Here is a 12,938-nt window from a genome sequence, read left to right as displayed (position 1 = left end):
AAGTCTTGCTGCAGTAATGATGCATCTTTTTTCCATTTTCGTCCACTGACACCCTTCACTGTGTCTCCCTTGTTGCTATCCCTGTTGCTACAAGAGTCTCTTTGACAGTGTCTAGTGATCATGCAGGTAAAGTAGTCTCTTCGGCTTAATTGGAGAGTCAATATAGAGATAGAAAAATTGAATATCTGCTATGATCCAAGTGAGCAAGTCTGATGAGCCAGAGTCTTCGGTCATTGTGCCCCAAGTGCTCCACTCTCAAATATGTTCAATAATGTCTCTTAAAATGTGATTTCAGATTGAGTATCTGAGTGTTTGGTTTATCATCGGTTTCACCGGCCAATGCCTTGCCGTTCAAATTACAGGTGTATCATCCTTGACCATCAAATTAAGAATGTGGACAAAAAATACTAGCTGAACAATCAGAAGGCATGAATGAACAACAGGAGGCAATGTTGTGAGATAAGGTACAAAACCCAACTGCTTCCTTGAAATGTGACCTAAAGCTGAAGAAGGACCAGATATGACAAGCACATAGTGCATCTGTTGAGACTTTCTCTGATCAGCCAGAGATAAGATAATAACAAAGTAGAAAGGTGTGCCACGGTGTAGTGAAGAGAGAAGGAGGTACTGGAAGTGATAGTGAGGAACAACCTATTCTTAATGCTGATGATGGTTGTAAACCTGCCTTTCCTTATGAAAAAGGTACAGAAATACTAGGAGTCTGCAAAAGGATAAGCATCCTCATCTAATAGACATAGGCACTTCTGTAATTTAATATTGCCAGCACATAGGACATTTCTTACAAAAAAAACCTTCAAAAATTCTATTCAACTTTGTTATAACCAGCGGCCCCCTTCAGAAGAGGTAAACATGAAGCACTAGATCCTCACCTGTAACAAGGCAAGTGTCTAGAACACAGTGAGGGATCTGGACTTGATAGAATTTTCTTCGAAGTTCAGTCTTCTTTTTAACATGGACCTTTGGCTACATTAAACAGATATACCCTTGTTTTTCTACGTTTTTGTTTCGGGAAAAAAACTCTCACCATGGGTTACAGCAGTGTGTGAACTGGTATCTATTTTCAAGTAACCCTATTTTAGAAAGCATTTTCCTCTTAAATGAAGGAAATCACACAAGGCACGCATAAATCCAAGAACAGACAGGCTGGGCCTTTTTTGGACATAAGATCCTTGGTGTGTGGTTTGGGCAATCAATTTTATGTCAATCAGTGCATGAATATTCAGTTTGCTGAGCCCTGAATGAGGAAACGGACAACTCTGTCATGAAAATCTGAGGTTCAATAGGCAATTCCTGCCTATGGCACTCACCAGGGACTTTAATACATACATTCTGGCCCTGATTCTGTTTCGCAGATTATGTTATGTGCAGTTACTCAGTTTATAGCACATAGAGGAATTATAAGTAGCAGTAAAAACGCTTCATCCCTGCAGTTTTACCCAAGTACATTTTGTGAAGTTAAGTGATGAGTTTACCAGAGGGCAAATACCTGGTAAAATCACAGACATGATGTGGTGTGGAAAAACACAAAAAATCTGCTTGTTATAACCCATTTTAGGACGTGTGTAAAAGGTGCTACATTTCGTACCTGCTAAGGTTTGATTCATCGGTGACATTTTATCTCGTGTAAAAGAAACAGACATCCTCGTTCAGGGCTCTCATAATCAAACACTTGGTCAGAGAAATATCTAGTTGATTTACATTTAAAATCACTGAAGACTGTAGAGATCCAATTCCGAACATAATCTTAATAAAGATTAGAGGTGGATTTTAAATACGTATTGAGACAAACAACTGCCTTCTTAAGGCAAATAGATAAGAGAAACAATGAGTGTACAAACCAGTGTAAAACTATGTTGGAGCTGATGGGTCTAGCACCTAATGATCAAAAGTTATGTCATGTTATATTATGTTATGTGGCCATTCTATAGCCTGGTTAGTGTTCATGAGTAATGGACAACTACAGCACTAAGATCTGACAGCTACTATGTATCTATTCGTATCTTCATCTGTATTGGTCAGTGTTCTTAGTTTATTTTCTCTTGAGAAAGTTATGTATTATTTCTCTGTCTAGGGGCCAAAACGAGGCTATGCATCAAAATATATTGTTTTTTTCAGTAAGTTTGTAAATTTGAACAACTCTCATTTTATATCAGTTTAGACAAAACCTGCCTTAGTTATCGGTGTGTAGCCTACCTGGTTTCTTTGGATGGCACTTCATAAATCTATGTTTCAGCAAAGTATCCTTGATAAGCAAGTTAGTTTGTGGCTTTACTATGGCTTCTGCAATTAGTTTGGTGGTTAAGATTCCTTGAAAAGTGTTGCGGGCATAGATTATCTAGTGATCCACATTTTTTGCTGATCATTCCAGTTCTTTGAATTATTGAACTAATACTAGTGACAATTTGTTTAGTATGCTTCATTCCAGGTCAAATATGTGCTTTGGTTGGAAATATAAGTATTTAATGCATACTGGAGTTGATGAGGATGTGTGGCTCTATGGCTTTAACCAGGAAATGATAGGTCAAAATAACTCATTGTCTGGGAAAGGTTTTTTTGTTTTCTTTTTTCTTTTCCAATGGTTGCTGTGTAGATGTGTATTTGATTGGTACATCAACTTCACTTGTCCTGATCTTGGCTCTATATGTGCTTGACTCCTCTGCTGACTGCTTTGGGTGTTGCAATAAACTTTGTTAACCATTTTGTGAACTTGGTATAAGTCGAATGTGGATGTTTATTCCAAAGATTGATCATGTCAAAGCCTTTTGAAAGCCATTGATTGAATCTTGGAACCTGTGATATGGACCTAAATGTTTTGTGAATAGATTTTGAATTCGTCACTAATACTTCCACGTGTTGAGTTTCAACTTCAACTTCATTCATCCTCAATCTAGAATTCTGGTAAAAAAGTATTTTTTGTTGCTGTAATACTTTGGTATTGCAAGGTTGAAAGCAATAACAAAATGGTCACTCTGTACCAGGGATAAAAATATGAAGAGGGTTATGTTGCTAAATATTCCAGAAATGGTGTCTCCCACAGAGTGTATTTGGTTGGTGATCAGTTGGGTCCACTGAAATAGTCTTAGACTGGGTACTAATTTTACTGAGTTGATCTTTTTTTTAGTCATTTATTCAAATCTATCAGTACAATGAGGTTTGGTTTGCTTAGACTTGCGGTTAATAATACAGGTGCTTTGTAGTGGTGGGCAGAAGATACTTAAGAAGGGGATATGGTGCCTGATGTACTAACCATTTTGATTCCTAAATCAGTTGCTAATAGTTTAGTGACTACAAAAAATGTAATTTTGTTTTTGTATGTATCAAAGTTTTTTTCTACTCCAATTGCAAAAATAATGAAGTGAATCAAATGTTATCTAATCGCTATTGGTTTGCAAATTGCAGGAAGTAGCAAAAACAGATTTTAGGTCTTGCAAATTACCATTTATTTGAAGCAGGCGGTAATCATGTGCAAGCTATAAAAGGGGGAGAAAAGTTTACTTTTTGCCCACAATAACTGCTCTGATTGCTATCATGAGGAAGATGAGGCTCTTTGCCCCACACCACCATCACCACTGGGGAAGGCGAAGGCAGGAGCATATTTTCAGAACCAAGGTGAGTTTATTGGGGGCTACATATTAAGTGTAGGGACAGAAGCATGGTTATTTTGTGTTTCATAACAGACATAGGGCCTCATTCTGACCCTGGCCGGCGGCGGTAGCCGCCGGCCTGGCGGGGCCCGCCGGAATACCGCTGCATGGTCAAAAGACCGCCGCGGGTATTCTGGGTTTCCAGCTGGGCTGGCGGGCGACCGCCAGAAGGCCGCCCGCCAGCCCAGCCGGAAACACCCTTCCATGAGGATGCCGGCTCCGAATGGAGCCGGCGGAGTGGAAGGGGTGCGACGGGTGCAGTTGCACCCGTCGCGATTTTCAGTGTCTGCATGGCAGACACTGAAAATCTTTGTGGGGCCCTGTTACGGGGGCCCCTGCAGTGCCCATGCCATTGGCATGGGCACTGCAGGGGCTCCCAGGGGCCCCACGACACCCCATACCGCCATTCTCTTCCCGGCGGCCAAACCCTCCAGGAACAGGATGGCGGTATGGGGGTCGGAATCCCCATGGCGGCGCAGCAAGCTGCGCCGCCATGGAGGATTCCCCAGGGCAGCGGGAAACCGGCGGTACACCGCCGGGTTTCCGTTTCTGACCGCGGCTGTACCGCCGCGGTCAGAATGCCCATGGGAGCACCGCCAGCCTGTTGGCGGTGCTCCCACGGTCGTTGGCCCTGGTGGTTTTTACCGCCAGGGTCAGAATGACCCCCATAGTCCCTGTGCTGTGGAAGGACACAAACAGGAGTGTTTCAAACAGATACAGGTTCAACCTACAACTTTTAGGCTCAGGAAGCTATTGAGAGTTGTTACTACAGCAAGAGGGGTTTTGCCAAGTTCCCTGTCACTCTTTTCCAGGAATTATTAGATGCAATTTTGCTAAAATCCACAGACATATTTTTTGAAGTTCTCTTCTAAACTTACACCAAACAAAATTAGATTTGTTTTTCCATGTCAGACATTTCCCCCACATTGTATTCTACGTTGGTTGCACACAACTTAATTTTCCCCCTTGTACTACCAATGTTTTGGTGCAGGACTTAGAAGAGCTAGCACTCCTTAAACATTCAGATAGTTTGCAATGATAGCTCTTTAAAAACTGATCTTGTTACAAAATTCAGCTTATGACTTGTATGTATTCTGGCACTGTGGCCTTTATAACTGGCTTGTAAGAGGAGACTCTGGGGATGATTTTCTTTTAGGTTGTTGTATTTTGTTTGCATTTACACTTATTAATCCCTGTTACTTATTTATAGTTTTAAATGTATATTTCATTTGTGTTAGGTGTCAGTGCAAACAAAATACGTGTATGGTTGATGACCCCAACCTCAATCCAACTATAAGAAGAGACTGCTGATACAATACTACCCACAGGTGAACAATGTCTGCTATAGAAAACACTTTTGGGCTTCTTAAGGTGAGGTTTTGCTGCCTTCATAAGAGTGGGGGGGCACTATAATAATCACATCCTTTGGCATGCAATATAGTGTGATGTGCTGCACAATTTGTAACCAGAAGGAAGGACTTCCGATGCAGTCTGAGCATGATAGCTCTGATGAAGAGTTAGACCACTGACCCCCAAACACATCCCAAGACGCCACCAGAGCAGAAGATGGAAAGTAGAGAATAAGTTAAATTGCCAACAATAATTTTTAAGGTAAGTGTTTTCAAAATAAACCATGCAATGCATAATGAGTTAGTCACAGTCAAAATGTAGAATAGTAATTTTTATTGTCATGTTTATTCACAGGAAATATGAAAAATCACAACAGGGACTGCATAATATTTTTTTTTTTATTTCAACATTTTCAAATGCATATGATGTTACAAAATACATTTCTCTTTTATATTTGAAAAACATATATCCAATGTCTCTTTCTTAGTTTGCTGGGAGTAGGCCGCTCAAGAACGGTTGCCAACATATTCACCTATAAATCAGCAGCCTGACTGTGTGCACATCTAAATCTTTTGATATCAGAGATAGGCATACTAATGTGGCTAGACATTTTTAATACACTATGTTGATGTCTTTTATTTTGTTGTTGTGTCTCCTTAACAACAGAATCACATACAGACTTCATTGTTTAATTTAAATTGTCAATTCTTTTAATCAAGTTTGTTGCAATCATGTTAATGGCACCCAATTACTTTCTTTGAATGTCTTACATTGATTTTTTGATTTGTACAAATTCTTATCTAGATGTTGTGGCACCTCTATCAGCAGGTCTGATTGGCAACTATGGAAGTAGTGGTAATATTCTTTGACTCCTGGCTGTGAAATTAAATGTTTGTCCTATGTCATGTAGTTGTCCAAATATTTCTAGTGATGTAGGTATGTAGGCAAAGTTGTTTGAGACAATATTGGCATTGGTGTGATGTCCAGTGTTTAAATCATATCATTGCTGTTAGACTCCTGATCCACTACGTTATCCACATTGTGAGGTTCTGAGGTGTCAATATTAGTTATGTCAGATATAGCTTCTGCAGTGAGGGTGCTTCGAATGGCCTCTTCCATTGCTGTTTTCGGTGGCTGTGCAGAAGGCCCCCCTCCAGTGCTAGCAGCTTCCTTTCACCTACTGGACAGCTTTTTTTTCAGGCATGAGTTGTTCCACCGCTTCTGAATTTCAGGAATATTATATGTTGTTACTCACGCCGCATTAACCCTTTGTAGGATACAGCTTTATATCCTCTTTTTGGTGACATCATGGGCGGTTAGGGAGGCTGAACCAAAAAGCCAGACCTTGTTTGCTACACACTCCTCCACCAGTACTAGAATCTCATCATCAGATATCTTTTGCTTGTGCTTTCTTCAAGAGCCCTCTGCCTGCCCTTCATGTTGCCACGAAGATGTATCTGGGAGTCCCAAGAGGCCTCCATTGCAAGTTCCTGTGCTTCAAATTGGCAATCCCACAAAGTTTTTCCTAATTGTGATGTCATTGATATGTGTCTGGGCACGGTTTACAATTTGTGAACATGTATGAATTGCTTTTAGTGACTCAGTATTTTTAGGCAGTGAATATAAAGCACATATATTTCAGAGAACTGTGAAATATGCAAACTGTTTCACAGTTGCATGTGAAATACAGGTGACAACTCCCAAACCTCCCTGCAGAGCCTTCACCCTTGTGATTTATGCTGTCACACAAATTATTTGATAGGAATACTGAACCATATTACACAGTTATGACAGTAAAATATATATATTTATGGCATAGAGTGTCATAATTAATGCAAAAGAGAAGAGAGAGAACTCTGGATAATTCCAAGTTTAGGTGGGGAGCAGCTCCAGGTTAGAGCACTCTATAGCACCAACAACACTCTAAGGCCCATATTTATACTTTTTTAGCACCGCATTTGTGCCGCTTTTTTATGCAAAAACGCTGCAAACTTACAAAATACTTTTGTATTTTGCAAGTTTGCGCAGTTTTTGCGTAAAAAAATGACACAAATGTGGCGCTAAAAAAGGATAAATATGGGCCTAAATGTGCATGTCTGCTTTCTAGCAAAGTGTTTAAGCATAGGATTAGCACAGTGCCATTCACACCAAGCTAGAAAGGGACAAAGGCCCATATTTAAAAAAGAATGACGGAGCATGACGCAGCACCAAAATTAGCAGCGCCACGATCTGTCATTTTCACAATGCAGTTAAATATGGTGCACCCCTGTGTTGTCCCCTGCACTGACACTAAATTGTGGTGCTAGCACCGATGCACCATCGTGCAAGGATGTCTGCTTTAAGGGGTTTGATTGTTTATGTGTGGGAAGGTGTCCCTTCCTGCACATAAACAATCACTAATGGCGATTTGGCACTTCACACACAGAAGTGCCGAAGCGTCTTTTTGAAAAATTGTTTATGTGCAGGAAGGGACACCTTCCTGTACATAAGCAATAATTTCTGGCATTTTGCTCTTTCTATGCATGCTGCAGAATGGACCATAGATAGAAAAGTGAAAAACGAGAAGGAATAAAAGTATTCCTCCATGTTGCACCTTGCTAACACCACCCCAAGGGTGGCGTTAGATTTTGGTGCTGCCTCAGGTTTATAAAAAAACAAATCTGGGCAGTGTAAAAATGCAATGGGTGTTGCTGCAGCACACCCAGAGCAACACTTATTGCACGCCCCTTCCAAGCAAAGTGGTGTGTGTGAAGAGGCTGTATTTACAAGGTGGCGTTAAGCCACAAAAAGTGGCTTAATGCCACCTTGTAAATACGGCGAAGGGCATAGCGCCACTGGAGCGTCACATAAATGATGCTCCGGTGGCGCTAGGGGCTCATAAATATGCCCCAAAGTCTTTTGAAGCAATTTATACAGCAAGGTCTTTAAGCATAGAATTAGCACAGTGCCATCCTTGCTGCGCTGTAAATGACAAAAGACTCTCATCAATCCATGCACAGCATTACAGCTTTGAATTGATAAACACCTGACGTGTTGAAAGGCTTTTGACATTTATAGCTTGGCAAGGATTGCTGTATTAATGGCAAAAGACTTAGGGCCTCATTAGGAGTTCAAAGGATGCCACACTAGCTACTTTCGCGCAGGACCTATAAAGACTTTCCCGCCAGTCAGCCTAGAGGGAAAGTAGTGGCAGCATTGTCTCTGGCACGTAATCGAGCTGGTGACAATGCTGTCACCTGCAGGGTGCACCAGCACCCTCGCAATGTTTACTGTCTGCACAGCAGACCGTGAACATTGCGAGGGTGCTGGACAGGGAGATCTGCCTCTCTGCAATGCCAAATGCATTGGCAGCGCAGGGGCCCCTTGTGGCCCCCTGCACCTGTTCTCTGCAGCCTTTTCATGGTGGCGGAGAACCAGGTCATAATCAGCAGCAGAGCTGCCCTGGCTGATTCTGACCTGCACCCACTGTCAACCAGTCGGGATCACCGATCCTGGTGGAGATGGTGGAACCCTAGCAGTCATACCACTAGGGTCTTAATGTGGCAGTAGGACTGCCACAGGAGCGGCGGTCCTGACTGATACCGCAACCCTTGTAATGAGGCCGTATGGGTCTGATTTAGAGTTGGGCAGATGGGGATACTCTGTCACAAATGTGATAGATATCTTGTCCACTATATTGTTATTCCATTATATCTTATAGGAGTCATAATACAGGATATCTATCTTGTTTGTGATGGACTAACCCATCTGCCAATTTCAAAATCAGGCCCATTGTCTGCACCCACACCCATGCCTCGCATGGCGTTCTGCCTTATTTGGTGTTTGAATGCCTGCAGGCTTGGACTTTGGCCAGACCCTGTGCCCCACCCACCACATGTAGGCAATCCAGGAGGGGTGGGGTCAAATGTCCCACCCTCACCTCCAGCAGGAGCTGGCTTCCTGCATGAGGGAGCAATTCTTTCATCTGTTTTCCTTCTCCCTTGACAGTGGGCAGGAAAACAGATGAAAAAGCCACTCCCATTGATCAGAATTAGATGTCCTTCTCCTGCCAGCTGGGAGCATACTTACTGTTTGGTCTCACTTGGAGGGAGCTGCAAAAGCTTTCACCAAGTGACAGCAAACAACTATGTCCCGAGGTTGGGCACCTTGGGACATAGGGAGCCAGCTTGAGGGGTGTTGGTAGTTCCCACAGCCATTAATGGCTCCAGAGGGGGGGGGCACGCAGCCCCCCTCTTTTGTTATTTCAGGTCCTGCCACAGGGAGGTGGTGGTTGCTGTGGCCAAAAATGGCCTGGCAGGGGGGCGCACCGCCACTTCTGCCTCTTTGAAAAATCACCCTGACTCCTTGGAGGTGGTGGTCCCCACGTCCATTAAGGGCCATGGAAAGGGGTCCGGTGGCACCCATGTGCTTTTTAATTTATTGACTTTGCCACAAGGATGTGGCGATACCCCAGGCCCTTAAACAGCCTGGGGGCGTTGGGGCCACCGAGCCCCCCTCGACCATTTAATAAAAATGGCATGGCCACACGGAGACCGCAGTTCTCGAGGCAATATCAGCCATGGGGAGGGGTGCCACATGCGCCCCCCTCCTCAAACTAAATATTTAAATTCGCACCTGGGATGTGGCCCACACAGTGGCTCAACTACAAACAAGCATGTTAGACTGCTCTTTTAAAAAAAAAATCCAGAGATTCAGATATCTTTCATGAATTTCACTGGAAAAGTAAAAATTAAAAGGCTTTTTGACCCTGGTAAGTTTCTGGGGGGACCCCACCACCTAGCCTGGGTGGGTAAGGGTATTCCTACCTTGCTCCCTTCACTTTTTGTTTACAAAACAGCTACCAACACTTCCTTGTTGAAGTGTTGGCAGCCAATCAGCATGAGATCTGTCGGATCCACATGGGTTCTGTGTTCCTTGATATCTATATTTCTTTTTCCTTTTTACTGAACAGATTTGCACCATATCATAAAACAAGATCTTTCTGGACCAAGATTTAGCTTTGTGCTAAATTTGGTGTAATTCCGTTCAGCAGTTCGGGCTGTAGTCGTGTTCAAAATCCCTATGCGAAATTGCATGCATCAAACGTGTTGTGTGGCCCCTCTGTTTCTCAGCCCCCGCTTGATGAATAACCCCAAAGCTTACAAGACAGCAGCTGAAGTAATTGGTGTACAAGTTTTGAAAATGTTGAGAAGATTCATCAAAAGGCACCAAATATATTGGCAAAACAAAAAACGTTTTGCCTATGGGAATCAAGTCCTAACAGTAACTACCTACTGACGACCGCCAATAGGTATTCTATCTATCTATCTATCTATCTATCTATCTATCTATCTATCTATCTATCTATCTATCTATCTATCTATCTATCTATCTATCTACCTACCTATCTATAGCTGGCATCTGCAGACTAAACACCGCACACCCAATCTTGGTGCATTTCGAGTGCTTTATTTGTTTTGGTACAACAGCATGCCACAGACCCATTGCTTTTTGGCTCCTGCCCAAAAGCCTTGATCACGGTTCATAAGGACAGAAAGACCACCAGAAAGACCCATTGTTTCCCCCATAGGAAGCCTCTTGTAAAGAACTGCCATATATGTTGATCATTACCTATTTCCTTTCATAGAAACCTTACCATCATACTTAAGAGACAGCACAGAATTCTTAAAGAAGATAAATGATATCCCCTGGGAACTCTTGTGTACATTAGTGACAATGGATGTCCAGTCACTGTATATGAGTATATGACACAGAGATGTCTTGGAAGCAGTAGGCTATTATTTGAGAGCTAGATCATTTAGACTATTTGAGCAGCATGAAATGCTTTTGAACATGATTACATTTTGCCTAGAGGAAATTGTATTTCTGTTTAGTGGAAAGATGTACAGACAGATCCAAGGAACAGCAATGATCACCCTGTTTTAATTCAGCTGTGCCATTTTGATAATGGGCTGGTGGTAGAAACAGGGGTCCATGGATTCCAATATGGAGGGGTTCTTCAATTGTGTAATTATTTGGTTACGTTATATAGATGACCTCTTTTTTATTTTATTTGGGAGGAAACAGATGAAGACCTATGTGAGTTTTAGAAATGTCTTAAAAAGAGCAACTTAAATCTGGCATTTACTATCTCTCACAGCAAAGCCATGATTGATTTTCTGGACACACATATAGAGGTGCAAGGTGACAAACTAGTAACCTCACTATTCCGGAAAGAGACAGCAGGCAATACAGTCCTACATGCAGCTAGCAGCCATCCAGGACATATGAAGGGGAATATCCCCTTTGGGGAATTGAGAAGATTGAAGAGAAACTGCAGCACTGAACAAGGTTATAATGATCACAACCTTTAACATTGTATCAAAGAGAACAGCTGAAAACTGGGAGATCTTAAGGAATGAACCCACCATTAAAATATGTGGGGAAGGCAACAATTATTACATACAGAAGATGCAGAAACACAAGGGGTATGTTGGTACATAGCCACTTTCAGATAGAAAATGCAAAAACATGATTGGGTACAGAAACTGTGAGCTTTTATCCTTGAAGAAATTGGAAGGCTTGCAAGCATAGTCTGACTAGAACAACTTACAATGTTCTCTTACAAGAAAACACATATAAAATAAAACAATATATAAGGTGTAAAACAGACTATGCAGTTTACTGATTACAATGTGCCTGCCCATGTAGATATGTGTTTAGTACCATTTTTTAAGTAAAAAATGTATCTTAGAGCACATGAGGGCCCTCACCAATAAAGTTCAGAAGTACCAAGTGACCCTTCATTTTCAGATTAATCATAAGAGCAGCCTGAAAGTGATGACCTTCTTTTGTCTCAATAAAGTGAAAAAACAACAAAGAGAAGGGCACCAGTGCTTAAGATTATGTAGGCTAGAATCAGAATATATAATTAACTTAGAGACTAGGGAACCATGTGGTCTCAATATGAGTGGAGACTTAGCTGTACATTTGGACACATAAATAGTCAAGTTATGGTTCTTCTTCCCTTTGTCTTCTCCCCTACAACAAAGAAATTAATGTTGTGAATGTCTTGTATAACTATCAGGATTTTTGAAAGTGTTCCACAAATGTCCTACTGTCTTTCTTTTTCTTTTCATATCTTTTCTTATGGAAATGATTTATGGTTTCAGGTTAGGAAGCCTTCCTGTATGAAATTGGAGATGATATGTATGGGTGTACACTTGATAATTGAATGAATGCCCACTAGGGCTCCATTAATACTGGAGCCAATGTACACAGTTTATAGACATATACTTTTTGATGGATGAAGAATGGCCCACTAGGTCTAGATAGTTATAAAGATTCCAAAGTATAGGAAGTGATGGGCAGAAACATATTTCTTGATATTGAACATATATATGCATTTGTGCAGAATTAGATAACATTATAGAAACAACGGATGCATGTATTTATTTGTTCTTGTTTTAAATGAGATGAACTTCCATCGAAAATAATTTAGTTAGTGAATTGTTGCCAATGAAAGCTCAGGCTTCCTATGTGTTAGACTTTTCATCCTTGGCCTGGTCTCCCTTAACTTTTCGCCTCTGTTTTCCAGGTTGTTGATGTGTGCTGGACTCTGTTTTTGCTGTTTTTGTTACTCTGGGCACTTTACCACTGCTAACCAGTGCTAAAGTACAAGTGCTCCTTTACAAAATGTGTATGTAATTGGTTCATCCATGATTGGTATATTTGATGTACTAGTGAATCCCTAGAACAGTGCACTAGAGGTGCCCAGGGCCTGTAAATCAAATGCTACTAGTGGGCCTGCAGCACTGGTTGGGCCACCCACATAAGTAGCTCTGTAATCATGTTTCAGACCTACCACTGCAGTGTCTGTGTGTGCAGTTTTAACTGTAAATTCGACTTGGCAAGTGTAGCCACTTGCCAGGCCTAAACCTTCCC

The sequence above is a fragment of the Pleurodeles waltl genome, chromosome 3_1 (genome assembly GCF_031143425.1).
Source record: "Pleurodeles waltl isolate 20211129_DDA chromosome 3_1, aPleWal1.hap1.20221129, whole genome shotgun sequence".
In the NCBI taxonomy this organism is placed as follows: Eukaryota; Metazoa; Chordata; class Amphibia; order Caudata; family Salamandridae; genus Pleurodeles; species Pleurodeles waltl.
Note: the sequence above shows the minus strand (reverse complement) of the source record.